Here is a 16,342-nt window from a genome sequence, read left to right on the forward strand (position 1 = left end):
CTATAGATATTCCTAAAAAACTCCAAGTTGTTTTGTCATAAATGCTTTTGCATTGCTGTTTTACGCTTTGATTGACTTTCATTAACCCTGATTGGATTTGAACCTATACACTTCGCATTCGGAACAAAGTACGCTTATCCATAACGCTACAAGGATTAGATGCAAAGATTATTTTGTGGATTCAAAGCAGTACCAAATTTATAAAATAATCTTTAGGCATTAAATTTTAAAATAATGGTAGTGAATTGCTCCTTTACTCAATTTCAAGTAAAAACCAAGCCCATACAAAAAAGGCATAACATGCAATCTCCATTGCGCAACGGATTATAGCGTTGGAACTCTTACTTAAAGAAGGCTTATTGATGATAATTAATGTGTAGAAACTTGGCGTTGTTAAAAGAATATTTGGATGTTGTTTTAGCAAAGTTTTAAAGTTATACTTGTTACAAAAACGTTTCAAATTCAAGATTCAAATTGTGTTTCAACGATGAATTTTATTAGCATTTTTGATTAATTTCAGGAGCTTACGTTATTAACAAATTGCTTGTAGGTTTGTAATAAATTTTAATTAAAAGCTTAAAATATACAGAAGGCAGCTTACATTATGATTTCCGTTGTGTCAATGGATTAATTAGTGCGCTGTACTCCAAAATAAAAGTTGTGGGTTGGAGTTCCATTTGAGATGACTTATTCTTGAGTTAAGGTGATCTTGATAGGGAGGAAAATGTATCTTCGATGATTATTTTTCAAAAGTTTTTTATCATTAAACTTGTTGAAAAAACTTTCCAATGTAAGATTTAAACTGTGTTTCAATAAAAAAATGTCTACAAGCATTTATTAGAAATCGCAGCAGTTTATATTTCAAACAAATTTCTCCACATCCTTGGCATTATGCTGACAGTATCCTTTACCTAGTATAGATATGCTTAAAACAAACTTCTAGTATGCTTTATGGTAACGTACTTACATTAAGAAGAAGTCCCTGATGGGATTCGAGCCCATAACCTTTGGATTAGGAGTCCAATACGCTAATCCATTGCGCCACAGGGACTGCACGAATGGTTAATTGTGTGTAATAAAATTTCGAAATTCACACCAAATCTTTTGCAGTAAAAGTTTCAAAACTATGCCAGTTGATACAGGAAAACTTTGAAAAGGGAAATATCTAAATTGTTGTTTTTCCACAAAGATTTTAACTTATGCTGGTAGCAAAATTTCTCTAATTCAAGATTCAAATTGTGTTTTAATGGGTGAATTTTTACTAGCCTTTCTTTAGCAATTGCTACATTTTTATTCTGAACCAAATGCACTTTGGTTTCTTAATAATTCAATAATTAAAACCTAAAGATATATACAAGATGACATGTAATGTGATTTCCGTGGCGCAAACCATTAGTTTGGTGGATTACCCACTCAAACGTTGTGGATCCTAGTGTCATGGGATTTTCTTTCTAAATTGATTAAGGAAATCTTGACTGTGGAAAGAACATCTGGGTGATTACTGCTAGGAAATTTTATTATTGTTGTAGAAACTTTTGAATTTCAAGTATCAGCTTTTGTTTCAGTGACAGAAATTTTGCTAACAATTTTTAGCAGCAGTTTTTATTTTAAACAAAACGCATAAAATCCCTGACATTATGCCAACTGTATTTTTGGTTGCTATAGATATGCTTAAAAAACTTCCAGTTATTCTTGTGGTAAAATTTCTTTTTTCATTCATTCTTTTACCAAACAAGTACTTTCACCAAAAGCAACATCCCTGATGGGAGTCGAACTCATAATCTTTGGATTAAGAGTCTAATACGCTAATCCATTGCGCCACAGGAGCCGAGTGCATACTTTGTGAATTCAATTAAAAAATCATACCAAAATCTTTATGCAGTTATTAGTTTGAAATTGTGTAGTTTTATTGTAACTTGATAAATTTAATGAAAATTTATTACGTTCTATTAAATCAACTGCAGGGGAAAAGTGGTCTGAAACTGAAATGTATTGTAATTACCTGGACGGGTAGCGTCATCAAAATTATTACGGATTATTAAGCGCAACATGTCGTCAAAAATATGGATGCTGCCATACCTTACATAGCAAATTTTGGATGAAAATGTCAGCGGAGTTTCACAGGCTCAGGCTAGGGAAACTTTTTCTTCCTCCTGATTTCTACCAATAATTTAATATCATAATATTCTAGCGGTTATAACAAATATCAAAATATTATTTCAAGCCCAAAATCTTTTTAAGATTTCATCAATAATACATGCTGAACACGTGGGTGATATAAAGTTGCTGAATAACTTAGGGAAACATTTCAAGAAACATTTCAATATTTTCGTGAGATTGCCGGTAAGAAAGATAATATTGTTTTCATCGTTCATAGTGTTGAGTTACTTTAGTCTTCAATATTTATTTCGTTTTACCATACTTATAGTGTGATGAAATTTATTTAATTAAGTTTTTAACTACTTTGATATGATTCAACTGATGTTGGTTTTGGAATCATTTATTTATGTAAATGCCAGTTAGAATTTTTGAAGTTGCCAATTCTTTTTGAGATGTGTTTATCTTTCATCTTACAAATCAATAAAATTCCCATCTATTGTGAATTGAATTTAGGCTGTTTAGTCCCAGCAAATGGAGTAGGATCTCCTCATATTCTTTTTTAGAAAATATGATGGGAAGTTAAGAAAAGAGTAAGATATTACCAAAATAAAGATTTTGAATATGGGTAAAGATTTGCTCGATGCTGGTAGTTTGCGAGAAAACCTTTGTGTTTTTGTAAATAAAGTATGTATTGTAACGGTAAACATGTTCATAAATCAAAACCAAACTAAAAGGATTGTTTGGGAAATTATTGAGCCAACATTTGCTTCTACTTCAAAATTTTTATTCAAGAAAATATCTTATTACTTTTGACAACCATACACCCTTGATATAATTCCAGATGATCCAGGATTCACATTGGATACATTATTTCCAATGACGTTGAAGGAAGAAGAATCAAAGATCATGTAAGAAACTCTCATTTTGTATATATCTGATGCAGATGAAGTTAAAATAAATATAATGAATAAATAAATTAAATGTGAAATCATAAACAATTTTAAGTTGCAAAGTGTGAAGGTGAACCTGTACAAACAATTAGCTCTGGCAAAGACTCTTTGATGATTTTTCGTCTTTTAAACAAATTTTTTTGTCCTAACTTGATTCTTAACATGTTATCAAATGCGAAGACATTACCTGTAATGCACAATTATATTTATAGAACTTGCAAAATATTTTCGTTGAAATTTTACTTTCCAAGCAATTTTGATTTCATGCAGCAACATACAATGTTATGTAAAAGAAACCAATATGCTACAATTTCAAAATGGCAACTTCTAATAAAAAATGCAGTACTGTTCAGCAGTTGGTCTTGAGTTGTGGTAAAGTTTTCTTCATCTTGTTGTAATGAACACAAGCCAGTATCCTAGCAATTTGCTTGTAGCAAGGTCAATTCAAAACTTAGTGGCAACAAACATAGCCAGGATATATATAACAGTTGCCATGCAGTAGCTGTAAGTTTAGATCAGTCAAGGTAGTTGCATTAAAGTGTTTGAGAACAGATAAGTCGTCAGTGAGAGATATTAGATGTCTTCCCTAGTTTGTTTACGTATTAAAGGCAGGAGCAGATTCGGTCGAATGCTTTTAGGCAACACTAGCAAGTAGCAACACAGAAAAACGACGTCTAGCGTAGTTTTTGAATTAAATCCTCATTTAACAATAACAAAACTTCTTTACCGTAAATTGCATTTTTTATTAATGTGTGCATTACACAAAACGCTAGAGCATATCTTCATGATTTAGTGCTTTCGGTGGTTGTTTTCACTGAGAGTTTGTATTATGAATTGAGCCTCATTAGCAATCAGGAGGGAGAGAAAACAAAAATTAATTTTCAAGTGGAAGTTTTTCATCCAAAATTTCCCTTTAGTCTCCATGTTTTTTACAGGAGTCCAGGCCCTGTTTCCTCTCCAGGTAATTTAATAGAACTCAATGTCTGAAACCTGGTATCAAAAACATGAATGCCACATGAATTTTGAGTGGAAAACTTCCCTTGAAAATTTATGTTCATCATACACTCTACCTGAAAATCAATGAAAACAACTGGGAATAATGTTTTCCATTGAAAGATATGCTGTAGCATTTTAACGAAATCACAATAATAATATAAAAATCTATGGTAGCATTCTGCAGTTGTATTTAAATAACAATTTAAATGCAAAGTAAATCAAAACGAAGCATTTTTTGTAGGAATGCGAATGTCTTTAAGTTTCCTTAAAATTAAATACTTGCACACTATGCATCTTTTCGTGTACCGCCTGGTGCAACTGTCTTTATCGAATCGTAAGAAAAATGCGCGAGAAATTGTTGGTCTGTAAAAACTGGTAGTTAAATCTTGGTGATCTGCTACAAAACTATTCAGCATAACCATAAAGAAACTGCTGAAGAGAACTACATTGATTTTCATATGAAATTACAACTTATGAATTTAAAGTGCATTAGCTTCTTTAACATTGCGTTTTGCTAAGAGGGAATAAACAATCCAATAATAAACTGTTAATGGAAATATTTAGAGAAATGTGTAAGTATTATTGTGTAATTCTTGTAATATTTTGGCATTGCGTTATGCTTTAGGAATGAAGTTTGAACAAAGTAGCTCACAACTTGTGCAAAGAGACTAAAAATCGTTAGCAGGACCACTTGCTTCCTAAGCTTAAACTTGACTATTTGCAACTGACTGTTTTTGATTTCAATTTTTAAATATATTATAATTAGTCATTTCATTTATTTCAATTTCACCTTTACTAGATAAACAGAATTCCTTCTCACTGGTGCATTTCAGAATTTTAACATGGGACTACCTGATATATATAAACAATACTAGGGTCTCTTTCATTTATGCTACCACAGCTAAAACTTGACATAGAATTTCAACATGTCTCCTTCGCCTTCAATATTCTTCTTGTTCTTCTACATCCTTTTGTGATTGTTCTTATTACTTCTTCAGTGCAAATAATACATGTGAATCCTGGATCACCAGGAGTCATAATGATTATGGAGTTCCATCAAATGAGACAATAGTAAATTAAACTTCACATGTTCTCAGTCATAAGCTTATCTTGAGCGAAACTTTCACTGTAGAAGCAAACTTTGTGTATTATTATGCTAAGCAGTTCTTTTATCTTGGTTTTGACATATTAAACTGTTTACTTTTACACTGCATACTTTATTTACTGAAATAGCAAGAGGAATTTATAAAATGGTATAACCAATAAAACCTTTACCCCCACTATCTTCAATGTTTGATATCTCCTACGTTATTAAGCAAATGTTACACAATGAAATCGTTTCATATTAAGACTTAGGTGGATTTTGGCAGTTTTGCTTGATGGAAGATATCCACATTATGAAGTGATTTTATGCTTCGTTAATTATTTTGTTTTTAAGAAGGGAATAAAATAGAATGGACAAATATTGCATAATAGTCAGTGGTGAGATAACAAATACAGACTAAAAGCCAAAAACTCTAAAAGTATTCTAAAGCAAAGAGACTAAGACAAAATACTAATTAATAAACAATATTAAAGAAAATAAACAATATTTTATTGCATACCAGTGTCATATAACGTTATACTTTTTAATACTTTGTCATTTGTGTACCACATAGCTTTGCAGCATGTTTTACAAAAGAAACTTTTTAATAAAGTAATTTTTTGATACGTAGCCTTGAAATATAAAATTTCTATTATATTATGTATTCCCTGTACAGGTGTTGGGTGAAAAACCAGGTGGGCTGAAAATTTTATATTTCGTGAGCCCGGGTCTTTCCGCTGACCTTTTCACCAAAATTTGCCATAATTCGTATAACGGCATTCATGTTTTCGATACCCAGCCACGCGTTACCAAAATTCATTAATTTGAATAATGATTTCTTGTCCAAGTAATTATTATACAGGTCAGTGGCTTAAGCCAGCGGCGAAGTCAGGGAAAATTTTGAATATTAGAAGTCCAAAACGGCCATTTCGTGCAGTTTTAGGGAGGACGGGGAGGAGAGATTTATCAGCGGATTTGAACTATTAAAGTCAGAGGCGGGTCTAGGATTTTCAAACGTCAGTCCTAAACCGGCCAACGCCGGAGGCGTTTGCCCGTAGGGGGTCCCGGGCATCCTCCCCTGAAAATCTTGAAGCATAGGGTCACAGAAATGCGATTTCCAGCGTTTTGGAATAGCTTTACAACAAATTTTCAAAGTGAATGAAATCGCAGTTTTCATTGCTTTTACAAAATATTGAGGACAATCACCCTAAGACCGTCTCGTCCAATATCAGGGCTCTTCAGCATGCCTAGGAAACACATAGTGCAAAGCGATAATGTGATTCCGGACATGGACAGTCTTTGTTTTAGCAGCAACGGCGCATTAAGCAGCCAGTTGTGCCGTAAGACATTTCTGCAGCAACACGCATTAAGCATCCAGTTGTGCTGTAAAACCTTTTAGCACCAACGGTGCATAAAGCAGCCAGTTGTGCTGTCTTACATTTCTGCAGCAACAGCGCATTACAGCAGCCAGTTGCAAAGTCAGTAATATTTCTAAAGTAACTTAGCCATAACACATTAAGCACATTTCAAACGTGTATTACTTTCAGCAAACTTATTGATCACTCTTTCTATGTCAGGAATAATTTTTGGGTGAATTTGCATTAAAGCCACGCCATTTAAACGTTCCCCTACCGTAATGCTCCTTTGGTAGGTTTTTAGATTAATCAGTGCTGAAATTGATCTCTCACATTCACATTGGTAGTGTATCTAAAATGCAAAGAATAACTTTAATAGTTTCAAATCCTGGAAATGTAACATGCTTCAGTGTTTCGACGATGTTTTCTGGCAAAGGCCCATTGTGCGTTTCCTATTATAAACGCCATTGCCTTAATTCAGCATCTAAACCAAGGGGGTTGGGCAAGTCATCATGATAGATTTTTGCAACACTTTTAAACTATTCTTTCCATCCCATTTCTTTGTCTGACAGAGTCATCATTTTGACGGGGACGATAAATAATCCTAGGTACACATTAACACTAGCCAAGTTAAACCTAGTGTTCAAAGAAGTTTGAAGATGGTCTAATAAAGGAATAGTGATGGTTAGTTTATAATGTTATTTGAATGCTTGACTTGGGGGATACATCGCATAGTTTGTCTTCCAGCAGTTTGCTTTTTTGTTTCTTGAACGTTGATCCCGTCAGCAAGGTTTAAACACTCTTCATACCAAGTGTTATGATAAAATTTAATGCTTTTCCTCACGTTGGCTACATCATTCTTCAAAGTGGTTATCAAATGAAAATCATCCATAACATCAGTAGTTTTCCCTGCCACAATTGCGTGACTGGAAGAGTAGCATCAAGAATATTTCTTGTAATTACTAGCCCAACACTCACACCATTGAGTTTTGGCAATTTGACCATCTCAGGAAAATAATTTTCCTACATTAACTGCATAAATTTAGTTTAAAAGCTCCATGGGGTTTTCTTGCGGAAATCTTTATTTTTATAAATAACGTCAGTTGACTTTGTAGATTTGGCACATTAAACAAGTGGCTATACTTATCAATTAACTGATTAATCTTAGTTAATGGTGAACAACCAGCCCACTGTGTAAACAACTTTGGATTAACCAAGTCAAAAAAAAGAAAAGGTTTCAACTTTATGTAAGCGATTTTCTACCATACTAAAGGCTAATTTATACTTCGTGCGACAAGTATCGCGCGCCAGGTTGCATGAGGAATTTGACGCCATGTCACCAAAGCACAACTATTGTTGCGCACGTGCCCTCCCAAATAGTTGTAACGACCCAGACATTTTATCAAATTGGCGCGCAAGATAATTGGCTATTTAATCACACGTGATTAGTCATATGTGTTTGTCTCAGAATATGTTTATCACAAGTATGGAAAATAATCAAAATGTTACTAAATCAAGGATGGATTCGAAGAATGATTAGTGGAAGAAATTAGGAAACACACAGTAAATTCCAAGCAGTAATAATTACCATAAAATTGTGGTAATTTTTACCCTTGTCAATGAGGTAATTGGATGTGGTGTAATAATAACCCCTATTTCAAGGGTAATTCCAAATCAAGATATAATAATTTACCCCATTTAATGAAGTAATGAAAAGACTAAAATAATTGTCCAGTTTTGGTGTTCTGAGGTAATAATTACACCACAAAATGGGAGAATTTTTACCTTGAAAATGGGGTAAACAGAAGATGTGGCACATCAAAGTAAGGGGGGGGGGAATTACTTCCTACGTATGAGGTAAGATTTCTCCTGACGATTTGCGTAAGTTTTAACCCAGACGTCTTGGATAAAACCATTGTTGCCAGATTGTGGGGTTGACTACATCCCAGGCGTACGTTGACAGCGACCTCAGTACTACTGACCCGCGGTTCACTACGAACAACACTGCAATGCTCACTGCAATAATTATTACTTGAACACCAAAACTGCGTTTAAAAAAATTTACAAGAACACTATGTACTGTAGAATGTCAAGAAGTTTCAAAGGTACATACATAGTTATCAACTCAGTATACAAACACAACAACAGTGTAAAAGCTGGAAATAATAAAATAGAAGAATGCAGATTATGGCAACCTGATAGGTACCATACTTGCATTGGTATTAGTAATTACTATGGAGAGTAAAACGTGCCTTTTAATGCTTCACCATAATCTAGCTTAAGACAACTGGCATGAAAATACTATCCACAAGCATCACAGCCAATCCAGTCTTCACCTTCACTCTCTTTACAAGTTTTCAAGAGGAATCATCTCGTCTTATATAGTAAGTATACCATCAGCATATCTATAAATTTGACACATCTTAAGCATGAACTTTAAAGGACATTGGCAACGAAAATTTTTATGGCATATTTTTGAACCTTTGTGATGTCTAACAACTAAAATAGAAAATTTTTTCTCAAAATATTTTGTTGCTGAGATATTTGCAGCAAAAGTTTTATAAATTGCGCCATCTTGGATAAAATTTTGAAAAAATTATCTCGAGCGGTAGTGACGTCATTGGCTGGTGAGCAGTCAAAACAACAACACAATATACTTTGTGATTGACTGCGTTACAACACATTTAAAGCGTATTTTACGGGATTTTTTTGCTGCAATGGATGACATACACGAAAATCAACCGGGTGAGGTTCTGCCCTATCAATATGAACCTGAAGTGAAGGCCGAAACAAGGGAAGAAAGCGGTTCCGAACAGGAGAGTGAGCAGAGCGACTTGTCCTCGTCGGAGGATGAAATACATGCTGAATTTGATAAAGCAAATGCTTGGCGCCTTCAAACTCTTAGTTGGTGTAAGTGTGGACATTGTACTTTGTCAAAAAAGGCAATCAATCGAGTGTTTTTGTTGCCACGAAAAAGCACTTGAATACGATGAGTATGAGGCTTTGCTAGGCCAAACTGAAACTCAAGGATAAATTGCTTGACAACACACCAAGAATTTAGGGACAATATGCTCTCAGAAAGTGTGTCAAAGATAGATGTTTGTCGGCATCTGTGTCGGCATCTTGAAGAAAACTGGCCCCTGTCTGAAGAGGATCTAGAGAGAATACACAAGCTGTATCGATAGTCGCAAAATTTTTCAAATTTTGGGAAGAAACATCGAAGACCATTTCCTGCTTGTGTTTATGCTAGCATGCGAAAACGCTTCGCGTCACCAGACGGACTTTATACACATTTTAAATAAGCATGTTGTCACGAAAGACCGTAAATTTAGTCTTAGACAGACGCTCTTTCATGTTCTTTGTTATGATCTGCAATTGCGATGCCATATCATTGTCACGAGCTGCGCAAAAGCAAAATGCATGAGTGATCCACCCAAAACTTGTATTCATTCATAAGTTATAAAGTTAATCGAAAAATGTACTTGTACATTGTGCACGCAAACACGCACGTAAAACATTACGGATAAACGAAACTCTACAGTCAAGAACAAGACATAGCGGCTTATCACCTATATAAAACTACATAATCTTTCAAAGACTCTTATGTATACAAATAATAAATTAAACGTATAACTCATTTGTTGGTCACAGGTTTGTAATATGGGAAAATGAAATATTTCTATTGCACGAAATGTGCAGTGTATAAAACGCGCTTGTTGTCGTCTGGGCTTACACTTGGTATGTCGGCAAAGCCTAGTTGTAAGATCTGCTAAAATAAACGTTTCTACGTCTTATAACGACTAAATATTGGAAAAGTATATAAGCGTGATAAACTGCACAACTTTTGTTAATCTTAACAACCGCCGACTGTTGTTTTGTTTTAAAATTCCAGTGAACAAATGTGCTATATATTATTATAATACTATTATTTTATATTGTGTCATTCAGTGGATACCAGCCAATGACGTCAGGAATGTATTCCGGCATAATTTAGCATAAGTCTTTTTCCAAAATGGCGGATAAGGATTCAACTTTATGTCAAATTTTCTCAACAGTAAAATTCAAAAGAGACACGAAAACACGAAATTAAGTATTCCATAGCTATCTATGATAAACGTATGAAAAAAAAATTTTCGTTGCCAATGTACTTTAAAAAATAATATGAAGAAAATTCTTACTCATTTATATCATCATAACAACTTCCCAAAAGTTCAGATGCAGTTTTCGCTCTTTCCTTTGATTGTTCAAACATTTGAACATATAGGAAGAATAATGGTAGTGCTTATTTTGTAGTTTTGTATGTTGCATCAAGTAAGGTCAGGTCACTTCCTCAGTAAGAGATTTCGTTGCTATTGCTCTTGATGGACAAACAGAAAAATATTTCCATCTCTAAAATTCACAGGATTCCCGAAAAGTTTGGTTTGCCTTCAAGGGTATGGAGAGAGAAGTTTGACGTTTCTTATGACAATTTTCACGGGGCTATCTTTTGCAGCAGGGATTCCTGGTCGTCGTTGTATTCTTTTGTCGAGGCAACAGCTCTAGCCTCGTGATTACGTATATCTTTAGATTTTGGATAATATTGACTGTTGGCGTCAATCCTGTGTTAATTGGGGCGGGGGGCGTATTCATATATTTTGTTATGCCTGGCTAACTTCTTTTCAAAATAATTTCATATTCAATAGAAATTAGCCAGTCATGACGGAATATATGAATACGATTTCTCATTTTGGGCTTTATGTGTTCTGGTGTACCAGCAAACAACTCGTTTTGTACGAATTCTTTAAGAAAACGTTTGACTTCTGGAATCGCTGTGATATTTTGGATTGCTAGTTCGTGAGTTCGTTCCACGATTCTTTGTCGACGATTTTGTTGACCAGTGCATATTCTCCAACTGGATGGTTAACATGCTCTATACTTTTTGTGAACAAAGAGAATTATGTGCACATTTCATGAACATTTATTAAAAATTAAAATTTTTTATGAACTTATCAGTTATAAGGACAAGGTTTTTTGCATTGATTATACACTGGCTTAGAGATTCGAGACAAAGCATAATTCATTTTCCTATGTTGATGTGGAGAGAAGTTTTCCTTTGTGAAAGCAATCAAAACTGAAAGAAGAAATAAGTTGCAAACAAAGTCAGTCAGCGCTATTCTAAAAGTTAAGCAAAGAGTGAAAGAGTAAGGAGGCTTTTTCAAATATTCAAATGCGACATTCTTTATGCTCCAGAGTCGGAATCAGACGACGAATAATTGTTTTTCATTGTTATTTTTTTGTTATTTTGCACAAATGTGGATTGTGTAATGTGCATCGATATAAACTTACATTTGATTTAGCTTATTTCATTCATTTGGTGCAAATTACGCAATTTTTGTTGATTTGTGAACAATGATGGATAATATGTAAACTTTTGAATATGCTGACTTGAACTTATTTAAAACTTACCTGGCAACACTGTTGAGTTATATAAAGAACTGGAGGTGTAAGGAAGATTGGACCTGGTTGTTAAAATCATGGTGATAATGGCGGATTTTGGTGGTCAAAAGTTCCACTATAAAAACTTTTTCAATATTCACTCCCTCCTGATTTATCATACTCTATACAAATTATAAATAGTGAAAAAAACTACGATACTGACAGAATGTTTGAAAATAATGCTTAAGAATTTGGTGAAATACTCAGTACGCACCCACATCAAAATAAAGAAAATCTACGGTAAAGAAACGCATATTTTAGCTATAAAAGTTAAGTTATTTTATGACAATTTAGCCATTTAAAACTGAAATCTATCGGCATTTTTTGTAGGTCTTTCAAGGTTGTCAAGCTTATGCATAATTTCATGCTACTGTGTGTTTTACTGTTTGACTGACAGATGGTGCAACCATTTTTCTTGCTCAAATGGACAATTTTTTTTTTCAAATACACCCAAAGTAGAGAGAAAAATTTTCTTTAATCCTTCGACATAAGTCTACTGAAAATATACCATGGGTATGTATGTAGTCATTACCTGATAAATCTACTGAAAACTTATTAACTAAAAGAGCTACAGAAAAGAAGAAAAAATTAAAATACTATGATGCTGTTCATTGGAAATTTATGATTTGTAAACTACTTGGCACAACCTTGATCTACTACTGAACAGAACTACGTCTATTTTCTATTGAAATTAAATACTTGGAATAAAAAGCACATTCGTTTTGCTGACAAAAACACTCTGCCTACTGCTGCATGAAGGAAAAATGAGTTAATTGGCAGTGTAGGAAAAGAATTTTAGCTAGTTCTGCAACCTATAGGTATTATTGTGCATTACCTATAATCTTTTAGGATTGTGTGATGTATGTCAAGAACAAGATGAAATTTTTAGAAAATGCTTAACCCTGAAGCACTACTATTCTCTCATGCCTTAATAACTTATAGCTACCACTACTAAATATTAGTGTGTACAAACTAACAATTGGGAATTAAATCATTAACAACTTGATGAATGTTTGTATTTCACATCATGCCTTTGAATTTGTTTCTTTGATTTCTTGATAAAAATAGTAATGAACTACTTACAAATCAAGTTTCTCTAAAATAGTATCTTGCACAAAGAAACTAATTTAGTTTAACTAAAGGTCTAAGCCTTAGAGGTGTTTACATCTAAACAAGTAAAAGGTCAAAAATTGAAGACAGAGTTTGCTTCTTTAAATAGGTTATTTGGCCATGAGCAATTTAAATGTGTTTTGAGCATTCTGTTTATTAATCTCCACTAATTCTTTATAAGACACACAGACGTTCTTTGTCATCTTTTTTTGTTTCTTCCACATTCAACTTCATTGCAACCAATGCATCCCATGTTAATTTTTGGATCACCTGGAATTGTACCAAGTATCGATTTTGTCAGATGTTTAATGTTTCATGCACTTAAATGATATGATCATAAACTATTAAAGTAAATGGTTTGAACACATGAGTATCGTTATATGTTTGTAGATGTAGGTCGTCCAGTTTAGTATGTTCCTGAGAAGTCTGTTGTTGTTGTTGACTGGTATGTCGGCAACCTTGGCGGTAGTCATCTTTAGAGTCAAATGAGGAGTATACGTCAGGTTAGCCGTATTTTTTATCTGGTTCTTACGTCATTGTATTGTGTGTACAGGATGAAGTCAAACGCAATACTTACAAACATAACGAATCCAACGAAATGAGCAACTCATCAACAACAGCAACGATACCTTACATCAAAGGTGCGTCTGAGACTATCTCGAGTATCTTACAATCATACGACATACCTGTCGCACATAAACCAATCACAACGTTACAACAAGTATTAACGAACATAAAAGACAAAGAACAACCCAACGAACGACAAGGTGCAGTTTACAAAATAAACTGCTCCGACTGTTACCAACTATCCGGGAAATTTGCAGGAACTTTAACATAATACTTACTGAACACAATCGAGCTACAAACGAACTACAAAGAAACGAGACAAAACTAATCGCATTGCAGAACTTCACCGACTCGCAAAGCACAACTTTGACTTGGATTCGGCAAAATGCATTACTTACAGCACTGACCACAGACATCGGTTTCCATTAGAAAGTTTGTATACCAACTTGGAACAAACCCCCCGAACAGATCACAGCAATTACCGGCACCTCACGATACATACAAACAATCAACTAAAAACATTAAACTTCACACTAATACACAATGACAATACACAATTGACACCTATACATTTCCTGTACACACAATACAATGACGTGAGAACCAGATAACAAATACGGCTAACCTGAAGTTTACTCCTCTTTTGTCTCTGAAGATGACTATTGCTAAGGTTGTCGAAACTTCATTCAATAACAACAAAAACAGACCTTCTCAGGTATATACTAACCTGGTCGATCTATGTCTACAAACATGTAATCATAAGTGGTTGTTGAACAAGAATTTTAAGGTATGAGCAAATCTTAGCACATTGTTCAACACACACTTCTTTTCTCTTAATTTTGAAGTATTAACCTGTTTACTATAACAATAAGCACTTCATTTACTGAAACGCTAAATGTTACTTATAAAATGTATGCATAATCTAACTTTGCGATCCCATTATGATTGTCTACCATCAATCAAATTGAGCAAGCAAGCAGTTTAATAAAGTTGTTTTATTATAAGGCTTAAACTACAGTGTTCATTAAGTTTGCATGGCAGTGCATTCAATTTTATCACAACTCTGCTTTGCCTCGTCCAAAAAAGCGATAAAGTAAAGAACAAACATGACTGGACCAACATAACTCAAATTATAACTTATTAGTAGAAACATTTTCAAGTGTCGTGTTAAAAACAGAATAGTGAAACTAGTGAACTCTTTAAATGATAAACAATACTATGCTACTTACCGGAGTCATGAAATATTTCCGTTTCTTTCGCTAAGTGTGCAGATTGTTTAATACAAAAAATTGAAAAAAGTGTTTTGTTTGGATAAATAGTTTTGATATATCCTATACTTGCATTCGTGGTGGTCAAATCCAGGTGGGTGACAAAATTTTTATTGCACGAGCCCGCGTCTTTCCGCTGATTTTGACCACAAAAATCCGCCATACTTTTGATCACAGGTTGCGCGCTAATAATTTATATTAATTTCGATGACATGCAGCCTCCAGTCTTTATAAACTAAATGGGAAACCCTAGGTAAAACTACACTTGACAAAACAAACATAGTGGATTTTCAAAGAGTGAGCTTAGCGATGCATTCTAATAAATGAGTTAAAATCATTATTTTCAAAGAGCAGCCGTATAATATGCTACGATGAACTTTATGAAATAAGAACCAATTTTATGGAGGAGAGAAACGTGTGTTCATATCATGTGAGAATAATACGCAGGCTTTCAGTTGAGTTTAAACCGGAATTTTCGTTAATTTCTATTAATACAACAATGACATAAAAAATCCTGCACTGTTACACTAACAATGCAATTTGCACATGATACATGAATTATATATCGGTAGATATCCACCTTGACATATATCATTAAATCTCGAGTAATCTGAATTGGAAACAAAACAATACTCTCACTTAGCTTTCTAAACGTTGATGGTTCAAGGAAACGTTTTCACGAAAATTAAATACATAGGCTAATTTATGAAGTACTGGCATGAAATGATAACGATATGCAAATAGCTTTTACTACAGAAATGTTCCTCCTCATTATGATCAATTCACAAAACACAAACAGTAAACATGAATTCCTTGGATAGATATCCATTTTGATCTATAGAATTAGCGTTTCATGTAAAGTGTTATTCAGCTCGTTTACTTCATTTTACGTATATTGTTTTCCTTTTTTCTTATCAATATGTTAAACAACATTTAAAGTTAATACGTCTTTGGTAATTAATGTCGTTGGAAGCACGTTTTTGTTTTCGTAATAGATCATGATACACAAACTCAACAGCATTACATTTTGAACATATAGCAACTTGTCACAACAAGTAATTTATATATCTTGGTCATCAAAGTACATGTTTTAACTGTATACCATTTGTATTTATGTAATTACAATTTGATATTACAGTTTGATATTTTTTGTATAAACTGAAAGCACAATTAGAATAAAAGGACTCAGAAATGTTTCTAAACTCTGTTTTGTAATATTTGTAATGGCTACATTATTTTTGTCGGACATTAATTTTCTTTAAAAGATTGTGTAGTACATATTTAGTATCCGTTGGAATTTCATATAATATGTTATAGACGATTCCCCGATTTTTTTAATTTTAATAGGGTGTAAACTTTGCTTAGTTTGGTGGGTACCAGGGTGGCCTATTAGTTCGAAAACAGTAAAATATGCAGTATGTACGTAACACACATAAA

At 33.6% G+C, this 16,342-nt stretch overlaps 1 non-coding gene across 1 annotated transcript; it reads right to left on the reverse strand.

Moving 5' to 3' along the window:
- Window positions 1-977: 977 nt before the first annotated feature.
- Window positions 978-1,051, reverse strand: Trnar-ccu. Its single transcript has one exon. It is a non-coding gene; the product is annotated as a tRNA-Arg (tRNA).
- Window positions 1,052-16,342: the final 15,291 nt, after the last annotated feature.

The sequence above is a fragment of the Xenia sp. Carnegie-2017 genome, unplaced genomic scaffold, assembly GCF_021976095.1.
Source record: "Xenia sp. Carnegie-2017 unplaced genomic scaffold, XeniaSp_v1 HiC_scaffold_42, whole genome shotgun sequence".
Classification (NCBI taxonomy): domain Eukaryota; kingdom Metazoa; phylum Cnidaria; class Anthozoa; order Malacalcyonacea; family Xeniidae; genus Xenia; species Xenia sp. Carnegie-2017.